The sequence below is a fragment of the Varroa destructor genome, unplaced genomic scaffold (genome assembly GCF_002443255.2).
Source record: "Varroa destructor unplaced genomic scaffold, Vdes_3.0 BEIS01000006.1, whole genome shotgun sequence".
Classification (NCBI taxonomy): domain Eukaryota; kingdom Metazoa; phylum Arthropoda; class Arachnida; order Mesostigmata; family Varroidae; genus Varroa; species Varroa destructor.
Window position 1 is genome coordinate 12,669,658 of NW_019211459.1, and position 14,888 is coordinate 12,684,545.

The following is a 14,888-nucleotide window of genomic DNA, read 5'->3' on the forward strand; positions in this document are numbered from 1 at the left end:
TATATATATATATAAAGTTATTTGAATTCGCAGTTAGGGGAAGTTATCAGGCCTTTTGCAGCGAGTTGTCCTATGGCGTTTACCGTGTAAGTGGTCATAGAGAAGGACATTTTCGAATAAAATGACGATAGTCCCAGTGAACTCCTAAAAACGAAACAAGAAAGAAAAAATCATTTTTAGAAAATATGAGAGTTTGTTTGGATACATCCGGTTTGTGTAAGCGTAGCAAACGATATGTGCATTACTTACATAAGAATAAGAATCTTCTTACTTAAGATTATTGCTTATGATATGAGTTGCAGTATTTTCACAGTTTAAGGTAGGTCATCTATTATAGTATTCAACTATAACGAACAATCTCTATAGCTTCGTTTAACCGCGAGGTCAAGTATTCACTGCTAAAAGATGGTCACACATTTTACCTGCTTGAACAAAATCATAGAAAAATTGCAACCGACGCGACCATCGCTGTTTGTCTTACCTGGCCTTAAAAGCTTGAAGCCTAATATCAATGCACGTTTGGTCGATAGTATGCATATATACATACCCCAAATGAGTCCAGAGAAAGTAGGAAATATTCGTACCTTGCTGTGTCTTCCTGTCCAGAAATAGGCATGTGATACCATGCCGTATACGTGCCATACAGACACTGAAATCTGCTATCACGATGCTTCTGCTCTTTTTGCATGAGCTGCTGACATAGTCGCTGCTATCACTATCGTACGCGCCGTCATCGTCATTAGCTCCGTTTTGGAAAATGCTATGTAGGCGTACATGTATCTGCTTACATGGCTGCTGAATAGCTTGTGTCTTACTGTAGGTGGAAGCGACGGGACTCTCTTCATCTGTGTGAACGGTGGAATAATAGAGGATGGGTGTCGGGAGCGGTCAGCGAAACTGATCACCAGAGGGAGATTTATCTTCACAGAAGGAATAGTTTGTAAATCCCTCCTTTTTTGCAGAGAGGAGCAAATGTGTTGGCGAACACGTGATAGCAGGGTTGCCATTATCGTCGGCGTCGCCTGCGTTTGCGTCTGTCGTCTTCATCATCTTCTAGCGACGGCAGACCAACGAGCTGCAAATTGCTGCTAGTGGGTTAATTGTGTGATACGGTTGGCGGTTTGGGTTGGTGTAAAACATGGGTCGAAAAAGGGATGGAAGTCAGGTGTCGTGGGGAAACTCTTTAGCGCGACTAGGCAAGGGGTTCCGGAGCCGTTTTCGTAGAGCAGTCAAAGGACATGAAACCTCGGGGAAAGATGAAACTGAGCAACCGAGCCAATGCGATTGGGTAAAGGAACTTAACAAGGAAATGTTGTTCTGGCGTTGGGTCCTCTATTTATGGGGGGAGGGACGTAGTGAGATGCCATGGAACGGGGTAGCATCACTGTGATTCTGACTGCGTTACTTGGCCGCTTCTCGGTCGATGTGAGCTCTGTCTTGTTGTTCCCTTCGTCAAATTTTTCGCTGCTGGTGGCTGCCAACCTGAGTGGCTATGCCGGCCGCCTGTTAGGTGACAGGCGCCGGAAAAGGCAGGGACGTAATGGAAACGAATCGGGCCTAGGATGCGCCAAATTAAATACAGCTATCTGTAGATAGCGCGCGGTAGATTCTCATGTACGGCCGAAGGCAGTGCTAGTAGCGCACGTTAGGGTGAGGTGGGATTAAGGTTGGGCTTAGGGCCTGTTGCAGACCTGCGACTGCTACTCCTGCTGGTTGTTGCCTCCGCACAAGGGCCCTTTCCCTCTTAAGGGCGGCCCTGATTGGATGGGGGCCGCCTGCCCCGCCTGGATGGCTCTCCGCTAGCCAGGGCTTCCGACACTGTTAGCGGAACAGCCCCGACGCCCAATAGCGGCGGGTTCCAACATCCAGCACGCCGGATCTAATAAGGCAATTCACCACAACTGTGCCACAACTGCAGCCGCGCTCTCCTTTGTTCATATTCTCAGTAAAGAATAGACACCCACGATCATCCAAGAAACCGACGGCCATGGCTAGCAGGCAAGGAACCACAGTCTAGATTGCTACTAAGCAAGCAGAGCTAGTCATTTAGAGCTAGTGCTAGTGGGCGCCTTTGCCGCCGCCATCCACACCACCTTCAGTAAGAGCACCAATTTCACTCTTTCGAAAGTGCTGTGGGGGGTACCGGGTTGACGCTGGGTTAAGGGTCCTACCAAGACCGAACGACCGTCTGACAACCTTTAAGTGAAGGACGTCTTCAAGACACACAGACCAGCTAACCGTCTCTGTAGTCTGTGTCTAGGCGAGCGTGGGCTAGCTAACTAGTACCCAAGCTCTGGCAGCGAAAGAAAAGTCGGTGAGCTTTTGCTTTGAACCTGTGCTGTTCTTGTAGTTCGTCTCTCACTTGCCACTTCGATGCCGAAGAGCCATGTATGACTAGAGTTGATCATGCGATTTGTGTTACTAGTTCCTGTGTGCCTTCGCTTCTACTTCCAAGAAAAGAAGAACGTCTGAAAAGGCCAAACGCCTAGACGGCATGTTAAAGGCCCTCCTAAAGCCGACTAAGTCCATGTGATCTTCACCTTAAAAAGAAAAAAGAGGATTCGGTAGACTTCATGATCAAAATGTTTACATGGAAAGGTGGCTAACGGGAAGGACCATTAATCAGGTTGCTGAGGGCGTGTCCTTACCGGAGCCAGCTACGAAGTGTAACTACTGGCAATTTGCGGACGAGTGGATCGGCAGGGCAGCAGCTTTTCTCCATTTTTATTTGTACTGCCTGTACTGTGTGTCCAGCACGTGGAATACTTGTAGTTTACACTGTACATCGATAACCGGAACAATACATCTGACAATGAGAGTCGACTATGCGAAGCAATACATTCGGTAGTAGAAAAAATGCGGTAAATTCAACAACGAAACGGCAGCATCTATTCGGTTCACGCTGACGATCGGCTTATCGGACATGACAGAGGATGTAACTATAGAATAATAATACGGTTCTACTTAGACTAAAATCTAATTGATCGGTGGGAGTCCCTATAATGATGGTGATTGTATTATAGTGTTGTTAGTTTTAAGGTGTATCATCTTTGTACCGCTGTGTGTTTGATATGTGAGGAACGCGCTTAGAAGCGCTGTCAAACATCCGGCACCTGCCTATGAGCAAAAGCTTCGGAGACGTCTGGGGGCCTAGCCCACGCCCCAGTGGTATGTGCACCAATTCGAGTTATTAAGATCAGCAAGACTGTAGACACAGATTATACACATTCTCACAAATATATGCACAAGCGCACCGCCTAATGATATTAGCACCAGATGGCCTGTTTTGTACGGTCGCATTAACTGGCAATAAAGCTTCTAGCAAACCCCTTTGGTTCATGCATTATCGGAGCGGCTAAATTCATCTAGATAGCAACATTTAGCATAACGATGACGACAGCGGCATCTTCTGAAAAAAAGTGCTCAAAATAACTATTATCTTCTTTCACTTTCTTCAACGATCCATCATTCTTTAACCCAAAAAGATAAAGGTTTCTGACTGCTTTATTTTAAGCAGAACAAACTCTATTCATCGGATGTCAAGACCTTCGCCAACTCGCCAATGGGACGTTTCGTCTTGACACCCGGGCCTGTCGGGATAGCTGGCTACAATCGGGTTACTCAAAAGCGTGTCAGCTGGCTATGTCACAATTAAGGCCAAACTACCCGAGATTAGTTTACGCGTGTAATCCTCATTCACTGAATAAATGCATTTGCCATGAAACTGGTGCCGCTTAACTTGGGAGTGGCGATAATTTATAAATAAACTATATGATAAATTCACGTTTTTATGCCGTTTGGTAAAAGTCGTTTTATCTTAATAAGCAGGCTAATACATTCGTTATGAAACAAACAGCATTAAAACGTAGCTTCTGAAGAAGGTTTCTCGCGCTTCGCCCAGCACGAGGCAACGATGAAGAAGGCGTAGCAGGTGCCTCAGCTAGAAAGAACCAGCGAGACCGGGAAGCCTGTAGTTGTTAACTAAAACGTAAAAAAATTGATAGTGACCTGATCGTGATCTGTCTAGTGGTTGAATACATTGTCAATTCAGGCAAAGTTCTTATTGTGTAGAAACTACGAATTATTTCTCGTTTTGTTGGAATATGTACAGTCGGAACATAAACAGAAACAGATTAGGGTAAAATAAACAAAAAACATATTTAACATCTTCGTATTGTAAGATAAAAGCATTAATTTATTCGAATAAACATTGCGTTAAAAGTCAAGCTGTCATTTCATAATTTAGTCACAAATGACGCAAAACCTCTGTTATACTTGACAGGCATATTATTTTTTAATGCTCGATTCATTTATTTTCTATAGTAGCCTTAAATAGTGAAAAGTGATAAAATATTGTTTTTAATATTAATTACTCTAATTAGCACTTCGTTTCGTAAATCAAGCGTGCTCTCCGAGCATGGAACAATTCCCAAAATTTCGAAAAGTTTCACTTGTAGTGTTTCTATTTTGTCACGAAATCCAACCTACTTACAACGAAATCCGTCTTAAACTACTCTACCAACCAAGTACCTTTACAGGAGATCAAGGTAAGGCCATCGCTTAACTTCGCTGCAAATCGAAGGTCGATGTGTTTGGTAACCTTTAGAAGTAGTTCCTGGCTCGGGCGTTTCGAAACGTTTAGCTTAGGTATGGTTATTTGGAAAGTTTTTGCATAAGTCCTGGGTTCTTCGAGCTTTACCTTTGGTGCTACTGCCCCTGAATATTTCTACGGTCAGCCTAAAAAAATTCACCTAAAGAGCATAAACTTTGCTAAAACTCATTATACTCTTTCAAACTGAAATTGACTAACCTAGACTAAGACACCTTTATAATTATTCTTGAAAATGATTTATACATTCAATAAAATTCCCCTGTAGCCTTCCACCTATTGTTATCAAATACTTGATTCGTACATTTAGTATCAGATACTGGAAACATGGACGGCTGACATCAGTAGAAAAACTGATATCGTCTTCCAAACGAAGAAAAAAACAGGTTCGCTTTGCACAGTGCAATCTGATGCATATCTAAATGTTTGTCTACCGGTAATTGAAATTAGTTATCAACTCGGTTCTTTAAGCCGCTGAACGTAGATCTTACCCTTCAGATTCAGTACACTCTTCGTATTTCACTGGTATCCTTTGTCCTACAGACTGAAAGAAAGTTTTTGTGCAAAGGTAAACCTTCAAATCGCAAGGCCAATGTTATTTGCTAAATAGCACGAAATCATAGGTCTACCTTGTAATAATTACTCCAATGTTTATACCGTTTGCAATGCTGCCCATGACATAGTATAGGATTTCAACAGTGGAGGCCTGTATATGCTAAACACCACAATTTTTCAATTCCAAGGATGCTGGATCTTCGACAAGTTAAACATTTTTAAAGTAGCATAAGATCTACCTTCTGGTTATAAAATTGAAAATTTCAATAGGCATCTGGCTTCCATTGAGCTTACGATGTCGAAGGAAAGTCAATATGTAAAAACCCTAGCTTGCTTTTAGAGGGTACGTACGCGTGCAGCTTCACATTGAATGAACAAGGTTGCACAAACGATTCTAATTTAGCCAGTCTGTATCTGTAACAATAAATATTTTTTTAAGTAAATGAACCATTTTAGGAGAGATACAGGGCAATCACGAAAAAGTATTGTTTTTAAGCCTGAACTTGTCTAGCAACGTACCCTGAATGAGCGAATTTTCAATTTTCAGGTTAGGTCGTATGGAAGAAGCCTTTTTAGTATACATTCAAATAAGTATATTCAATATTTGTCCTATGTGACGGATTTTTTAGAGATCATGCAGCATGAGGGCCCCCTCCGGCAGCAGCAGTCTAGCAACGGACCGGCAGGTGATTTCGACAAAATGTCACATAAGGTGGTTCGAGAAACTTTATGTTACCTTGATCATTGTGGCCGCTTTTACACTTGATCAGTTAAAAATGTAACATGGACAAAAATGTACTAACATGTATTCATATCGATCCAAGGTTTATTTGTATCATAACATTTGGCCTAGATCGAATACTATAGGATGTTTGCAAACGTTGTTAATAGTGATCTTGTCACACATATGGATCATAAAGGTTTCTATCGTACACCCCTATTCTATCAACTAACAGGCAGAACGGGTTTATATGCGGAGAAAGAGAAGACCAGCTGTAGTCTGTTCAACCAACAGCCTTCGATATCCCTACAGCCTGACACCATACCATCTAGTATTAGCGTGTCTGGATTAAACGCTAAGCTGTCTTCTGTCGTCTACCTAAAACCAGCTAGACAATGATTTTCACCGAACGTAAATTAGCGACTATATAGCGACGATTTTTTCGACAGGCGCGACAGAAACTCATCGAAAACGTGCCTAATAAAGATCTTCTCTAGGTGCTTCATTGAATGCACCACAATTGGCAATTTGGTATCTAGTCGAATTAGCATTAGGAAAAGTATCTATAAGCTCTACTGTACGACAAACACCTGACAAACGACAAAGACGATCGTCGAAGTTGATCCGTCGAATGTCAGTGCTAGTATTCAATGGTTGAGCTGGTCTCTATGCCGTATGGGCAATATCTTTTGAACTTTTGCCCAAGATAACGCTCTATCTCATACGTGGTACTCATGTCGTAAAGCAAACATATGACAAACAACATCGGTGTCCTCGTTAAGTTGTGCTAATGCCTCTGAATTCTGTATTGTAATAATGTTATATAGTATTTGTGGCTCATGCTTGGGGATTTTTTTTTCACGGAAAATGAAAATCTGTATAACATAGTCAGTTCGATGTATTATTTGTATACTTGTGCCGTAAGTTGCATTTATTGCATTACTTAGTAACCAGGTGAGTTCACTGATATTGATAGGTTCCGCCTATTATTGGTAATATCGATCGACTTGGCTTCGTTTATTTATTGTTGGATTCATCTGGAGCCAATTTAAATCGACCACCATATTCATATTCGTTATTTGTTTGCTTCTGCTTTTCAAGCCCAAGAATAGTGGATGTCTATCTGTGAGTTCAGTACGGAAAGCTTCTTTCATGCTTTAACAGATCGTCTACTTCAAACCCCATCTTCGAAAGCCGAAAATTCAGCGCAGCGCCAAGCGTACCTTGACTGACTGATATAAACGTACATAGTGCTTGCTTGTAAAAGGTGTCGCTTCTCTGTTAGTACAAATGGTCAATGTTAAACTTCTGGAAGGCATCCAAGATGAACGTACTTCGTTCTCCTCGGACGGAAATGGCTGTGCTCAACGACTTAATAAAGTATATGCAATAAGCACAGCTGGCTATTTGCCGACATCTAGATGACTCATACCATAGCAAATATAGACACATTATTTTTCACACGAAACATTGTGACAACTATTTTCAAAATCATTAATCACAAGCTAGGATCTAGTTATTCGAGACTTTAACGTTTGTGAACCCTGTAGTGCAGCTGAATGTAGAAGCTTTACGCTTCTTCGGTCAGCGTTGTATGTGTACTTCAGAGTCAGCAGAATAGCGCCATGATTGATTTTCGATAATAATAATAACAATATAAGGAAAGAATGTCTACGCAGTTGTGACTAGTTAGTTTGTTTATATTTAATTACAGACTGTGAAATTCGAAGAACCGTGCGAGGATAAAAGGTACGAAAAAGATATTGAGGGTCAAATAATTCACATAGACGTTTTGTCCATTCTTCAAAAACAACAGTTCCGCTATATTTCGTTTTATTATTACATGAGAAAATTCGGTCTGCATTGCCACACTTATAAGGCTAAGCTGACTTATGTGTCTGTCCTTCCACATTTCAATAAACGTGTTTTCATGAAATTCATTTTAAAAGATTGAATAAACATTGCATTTGACGGGATTCTCGCAAATATATCACTAAAATACTTTCAGTTCTTCAGGAAATCACCCACATTTAGAAACGCTTTGGAGGACAAAGTTCTCACGTTAAACTAAGCAGAAAAAAATATATATACTTGTCGTCGAGACAATTCTATGGATTTATATATATATATATATATATATATATATATATATATATATATATATATATGCGTAGAATTGCCTTAACGACTGGTTGCGTTTAATTATATACGCGCAGGCCATAAGATACATGAGAAAATTTGTCTCCGACAAATACCAGACCAGGCAGAGTTTCGAAATATTCGGTACAGAACACGTCTATTTGCTATGTTTTAAAATACGTTAGCTTTGCGTAAGACGAATTATTGCATTGTACTAGGACATAACAGATCTGTTAAGCCGAATTTTGGCTATTAAGGCTATAATGTAGCTTATGTTCAGGGAGCGCAGAACCAGCTTGTATCTGTCCGCTTCAACTCGGGGCTGCTCAGTATCTGAACTTACTCGTTCACTCCGAGCCCCATAACATTTTTTGGTCCATCTAATTAACTCTACCATATTTTGATCAGACTAGTTCATAGCCGTTAGTTCTTCTACAGCTCTTAAAACGTTGCTATCCTTTATCTTTTTTGGGGTAGAAAGCTATTTGATATCCACCTGAGACCACGAAACGACGCTGGCAAACGTGCCGACAGCTCTTAATGAATATAAAATTCCCTTTTGGGTTAGGCCGTTTTTAAAGTGTTGCATTATTATGGATCACATACCCAAATTTCGCGTGTTTGCCTTGCTTGTTGGGAAAAGTATTGCTTTTATCATTCTCTCGGATCTACCCGGTAAATCATTTTTACGGCGGAACTACCTCATCGACCTGAGATGTCTTTTCTATCGCTTGTTTTGTAAATCAGCACAGCACTAGCTATTTGTTTGCATGGGTAGCGCCACTGCGGTTCGCCGCCGTGACAACAATTGAGCGAACACAATATAAGTCTCCTATCACTTGCCTGGTCGGGGGTTCCCCTCTTTTCTTTATTTCTGATTTCTGTTCTGAGCAGCCCTGGCGTTATGACTACTAAACTTGTTTGTTTAGTGCACTAAGGAACGTCTATGTTGCCCGCATGAACACCTTTTATCGATTACTAAGCCCCTGGCATGAGACAAAGCGGTGCATCCATAAGGGTTTATCACTGTTACGCAGTTGTCATGCCGACGACCTGAATAACTATTTACTATTATTGAAAAAGTATCGAAAAGGATAAATCGAATACTACAAAATAACACAGGTAGAATTTCCAAAAAACCAAATCAGATTGTTGGAGAATTTTACCTTTACATACTTGTGGTAATCGAAAAGAAGTCTCATAACATATATATAGTTGATACTTACCTAGGCGACAAACAGCACTCGCATTGTAAAGCATTGCGTTACAATATTTCAATGCAAAAATCTGAGGTGTTGTCGGGCTCGTTGATGCCTCGATTATTTTCTAATAGTTAATCACTGTATGTGCGTATCACACACGTCTTGATTAGGAACATGTGTATAGTGCGCCGTTGGCTATGGAAAATTTTGCGCCTGTATTTGAGGGCAAGCGATTATCTCATATATATATATATATATATGCACCAGTGAGCCCAAACTGTGTAGATGAAGGTACTAGAAGTGGAAGAACCTTAGAGTTGCCATACGGTCGTGGCTTCGATGTTAGTGTGGTTGAGGCAAACGCTGGCTATCATGCGTTAATACGTGTCTGATACGATGATAATTGCTCAGTAGAATAGAGTTCTTCGGCTGACCACTCTAAGACACACTGAAATAGGTTTCACTCGGCGGAGAACAGTACAACCCATTTCGCAAATCTGTGAAGCTGTACTGAAAAAGATCTTGATGTATTCTTGAAAATGTATTCTCTCAACTTTAACTATCACGTCTTTCTCTCCCATGATAGGTTTCAATCGTTTGGTTGCTGGCCAGCCTGCTCAGAAGCGCCCGTCATAGTATGCTTCAAAGGCTAAACGCAACACATTATTATTACTATTATTAAAGCTAGGAAGATTTTTAAAAAAGGATTGATAACAAGGCAAATTGATAACTGTAGTTCATACAGTTAGGATCAATTTTTCGTATGTGGTCAATGACTTAGAAGATTTAAGTGATACAGCATGTGATTCTCGAAATTGATATAACCAATTTTTTAAATACGGATAACCTTCATCGGTCGCGCACAGACAAGTCCTGTCATTGTGGTTTATATGCCGGTATTAACAGACATAGAAATCATTTATAGTTTCTACGCTAAAAAACGATATTAGTCATTCCTGATTTACATTATTCGCATATTTCTATGGAGATAAGTCTTCATCAGGGCCTACATGGCTATTGTTTATTGAACAATTACTTTTCATATTTGATTTGACCGGTTCCCGTTTGGGTTTTGCAAAGCGAGAGATAGAAGCCTGAAGTATATAGCTATGTAACGAAACTATGGTCATAGTGAACCTAAATATTGGATGGGCCAGTTGTGCAAATAGGCTACGGAATCCGATCATACAAATAATTTCAAATGTAAATTAAGCCTATCCCGAAACCAGTTGCAACAGCAGCTATTGGGCTGAACTAGTTGAATGTCATATTGTAGTGGTTAAAAAAACTTTAAGGACACCTCGTTACCCACTCCGATTGATAGCAATGTCCATGATATGCTGAAGGCTTTAGAGCCCAAATTATTCGTGCATCAAAGTTAAAGCTATTCCAGTAACTGCTTTCGCTAATGTCAACTTTAGTGACAATGCACAGATTGGGAGTAATCAGCAAGCCAGTGAAGCCGTAACACCTGAGATTTGTAGTCTCTCAGACCTCTCAGTTAACCTGTACAAATTATTACCTTCTTGGATCTTCAAGTTCTGCCGCTAGGTTATACGTTACCCCTGTCATAACGTCTCGATTCGACTGTATTTCGTAACGTTAGCACCCAGTTTAAGATGGTCTCAAGTGGCCTACGTTAAACGTGTGCCGACTTGATAAGCAAAACGAGAACCTTACCAATGTGATAATAAACAGAACAAAAATAGTAATTTTATCGGTTTCTTAAGTTTGAAGGACGAGAATCCTGCAAAGCTTACCTATGTGGTTGGCTGAAAGCATCGGTCGCACAGAAAGAGTTGCTTTCAGCGACCGATTTCCCATTTCATTTTAGCAGGATTTAGCAGGTTCACCCTGAGATAAATCTACAGTTGTCGCTGGCCATTTTCGTTCATCTCTGTCGTCATCAATTGAGACTTGGAACGCACTCCGGAACGGATGAGAAGTCGTAAATAAGTTCAAGTGTAGCGGAATTGAAGTAGCAAATTTCAGCACTCGCTCAGGTTGATCTGCCAGCTACTAAACACAGTTCGAACAAACGGATTCTTCTGAAGAACTGATGTCACAACGGCAATCTGCTGTGGGCTATGTAATCTTAAGCAAATTACGTACGGGGTAAAAGGATAATGCTTTTATTAGTTTTTGAATTCGATTGGTAGCTAAGTTCAAGACTTGACTTTGTTCGAAAATACTAGCCTAAGGAGTACATCGTTCGAAAGAGAGGGGCATCAATTGTTGTCAGTTGTATGCTCTGAAACGATCGAATAGGTTCCGTTTAATTTTAAAGCTCAATACTTGAATTTGATGGAAAAGATAGAAACTAACAATACGATTATGGTCCTGTTACTGACCGGAAATGGACATGTCCGACTTGAAGTTCCCAACCTGCGCCTGTCAAGCTATTACTGCGATACAAATGAGAGCATCGCTGGCAGTTTGATTCTCATCAGGGCTAACTGCTTGGCTTTACGTCACTGATATAATTTCAGAGCGATTGAATCCCGCTTACTTCCTACGCGGAATTAGTCCTTGCTCTTTAGTCCACATTGTATTGTCTAGTATTACCTTATGTTTTCTTGCCAATAGCTAACGTTAGATCAGATCAGACATGGCTCATCTGGTCAGGACAGACGAACAGAATTTGTCATTAAGCTATCGAGTTCTTGGGTGCCAAGCCAGACGTTTGATTTTCGACGCTAACAAACGTGTGTTATTTGGTATACACACAAAAACTGAGGAGGAAGCGCTAAAGTAGTTCGCATGGATACTGGCTAACATAAAGTTTCAAAGGGTGGCATCAAGATTTTACGATTTAGAAGATCATACATGTAGCAAAGGTTCAGTACCTAAACTGTGGCAATCGACTCTATCAGTTAGTACGCAATGTTGATCGTTAACATCATTGTAATAGTGCTCAGTGCCCAATTAATATAGGCCACCCTGTTCTCTTGAACATTTCCCCAAACATATTCAGCAGAGGTAAAGCAGCTGTCGTTAGCGGTTGTTTTTAATCCCGGATAGGCAGAGCTGTACATTAAACTATAGCGAGGTATTGAAAATTGAAGGGGTTTTGGCTTTAGGTTGACATTTAGCGATTGCAGGAGCGCGAGCCTATTGACATAAACAATAGGAAGCTTAGTAATAATTAGCCATCCACAATTACTGCACAGCTCAGAACGGTATTTTAAAAAAGGACGCTGTTTGGGGGGGGGGGGTCGAGTTCCCGATATAGAATACGAGTAAATTTCTGGTTGAAGGCATTTATGATTCAAGAGAACAGTAGCTTCAGTTCAGACTTAGTTGATCTGAATAATAGTACCATTCATTTTGCAGCTCAAAAACTACCTTTACCTCTTTCCCATCTCGCCGTATACGTCCAATGCATCAATCTGCCACGAGCACCTATATCCAATATGTTCCATTTTTGCACGGAGAAATTATCATTATCAAGCTATTAATAAAAAAAGTAGGTAATTTTCGTTCTCATTACACTGATCTCACTACGCCTACATCTTGGTTGTGGGTCCGCTACCGGCGTTAAGCATTAGTTCAGACGGCTTTAGAAATAACTTCAGACAGCTACAGCTATACCTATCGTAGCTTCTACTTATGTATCGGTGTGATTACAGGGACTATTGCAGACGTTACGAACGCAGGGAGCGAACATCAGGGACGGCGAGCCTAAAGGAGCGTTTGAGCCAGGCCAGAGAACTTCAAAAGAGAATGCAAAATGGCTGACTCTCCACACCGCAAGGACTGTCGATAAGAACCAAATGCCGATGTGGCCTGACCTGACCTTATGCCATCGGGCAAAGTCAAAGCCAGACGCGGGCCAGCAGGGTCGGAAACCAAATCGGCGATGAAAAAATTTAGACAACATAAAACACAAAGGAACAATGGAACTTAAAATCACCTATGCACTGTACGACATGCTAGTCTCTTGATCTTCCCTTGTCCAACAAACTTCGACAAAGAACCATATCAACAACCGTTTTTGGCAACAAGCTTTGTTTAACGTTTACTGTTTATGATATAGTACAAATGATAAGACTAAACAAATATTACAATTGGTATTATAGGCGAGGTGCTCTCGGTAAAGAAGTTCTGCATAAGCACATGCAGATTGTCTAGGTGAGGTGTCGATAAAGTGGTCTCAAATGTCTTTTGCGGATATCATCATAAGGCACTCGAGGAAAAAGCTGAGAGCTTAGTAAAGAGAAGTATACCCTCGCTGAACGCTGAGACCAGACTCGGCTAGCTCTTTTTTTGTCTATCTGCTACGTTAAAAAAATTCTTATGAGTCGTGGATACCGGATACAAGAGCCGCTTAAGAACCAGAAAACTGGCGATGATTAATATGCCTAGGGACGACTGGTCTTCTGGGACCAGTAAAAAGGGACATCAGCATAAGAACATCCCCAAGAATCTGCGCCTTCGTCCTGACTCAGTTTCTTCTCGGCTTGACGGTCAGGGGGGTCTAGGTGGACTAACACGGAGAAGTGCACTTGCCGATAGGCCCACGTCCCTAACACCTTCTTCCAACGATGGTGACCCTCCAATATAATACTTTATATATGTTTATTACTTTATATATATATATTTTATTTTAACTCATTACCTGAATTACAGAGCAGTCTTTCGGAAAGTTCAAGACGTACTAAGTAGAGCAATTTAACTAGAAAGTAATATCTATTATATATAATTATATTATATAATTAGTATTATACGTTAACATATGCTTCGGCATTTCCGAAACATAGCGTAAGAAAAGCTCTATTGCTTGCAACTAGAGTCAGCCGCGTAAACGGTAGAAATTTTACATTTGCAAACAAATATTTCAATGTCGCAATGCAGTCTGATTTGAGGACCCGTTTTCTTCTTCATTCATTCGTTCAGTATCTGCGTTTTACTACCACTTTTCTGTCAGACGAACTTGTGTTGGCTAACTTATTAAGACAAATGACCCATATCAGTATTTTCAACATCCTTTTCTCACGAGATAATTTTTGCTCAACATCTTTTTTCGGTTCACTGGACCACCGGGCTTTTCGATTCATCTACGCGCACATTCACTTAGGAAGTACAGAGCACTCGGCGCCCCTTGGCCCGGCCGTAGATGGTGTTGTAGTTGCAGGGGGCGGCAGTTGCTGTTCGGCCCGGCGTGTCCAGCGTCACGGCTCGTTCCACTTCATGAAGCACTCCCGCAAACCTCATGCGACCGCAGCAGTGCTCCGTAAGCTCAGGACGCGCGCCCAACTATGGACCTACAAGTACCCCCATGTGAGTGATCATATTTGTGTTTGACCCGAGCTTAGTATAGTACAAAGATTGGGGAAAAAGGAAGAGAAAATAGGCTTACATTTAAGTAGGGTGTCTGCCTGCACTAAAAAAAATAAGCTTACAATCAGAAAGAACATAGGTTTACAGTTGGGACCGGATCTATTTCAGTCGCAAACCGATAATTTGTCCCAAATAAACACTTTTTATTTAGCCGTAGAATGCAGTCTCATCCGAAGGGTAAATCTACTCCAATCCCATTTGCCTAAATCCTTTCCTGAAGCAACCATAACTTTTAATAAATTTTATTGCGAGATTCGCCGCTGTAGGGCACCAAGAGAACTGAAAAATATATTGCAACTTAAATTTTGGACTTAGACAATGA

The 14,888-nt window shown here is 41.1% G+C and overlaps 1 protein-coding gene across 1 annotated transcript in view; it reads left to right on the plus strand.

Annotated features, from left to right (window-relative positions):
• Nucleotides 1-7,489: 7,489 nt before the first annotated feature.
• Nucleotides 7,490-14,888, plus strand: part of LOC111252881 (uncharacterized) — a 40,328-nt gene continuing 32,929 nt past the window's right edge. The window contains exons 1-3 of the mRNA XM_086993462.1: nucleotides 7,490-7,634; nucleotides 12,856-13,773; nucleotides 14,304-14,506. The gene's annotated coding sequence lies outside the window, so the exon portion shown is untranslated. The remainder of the gene's footprint in view (nucleotides 7,635-12,855; nucleotides 13,774-14,303; nucleotides 14,507-14,888) is intronic.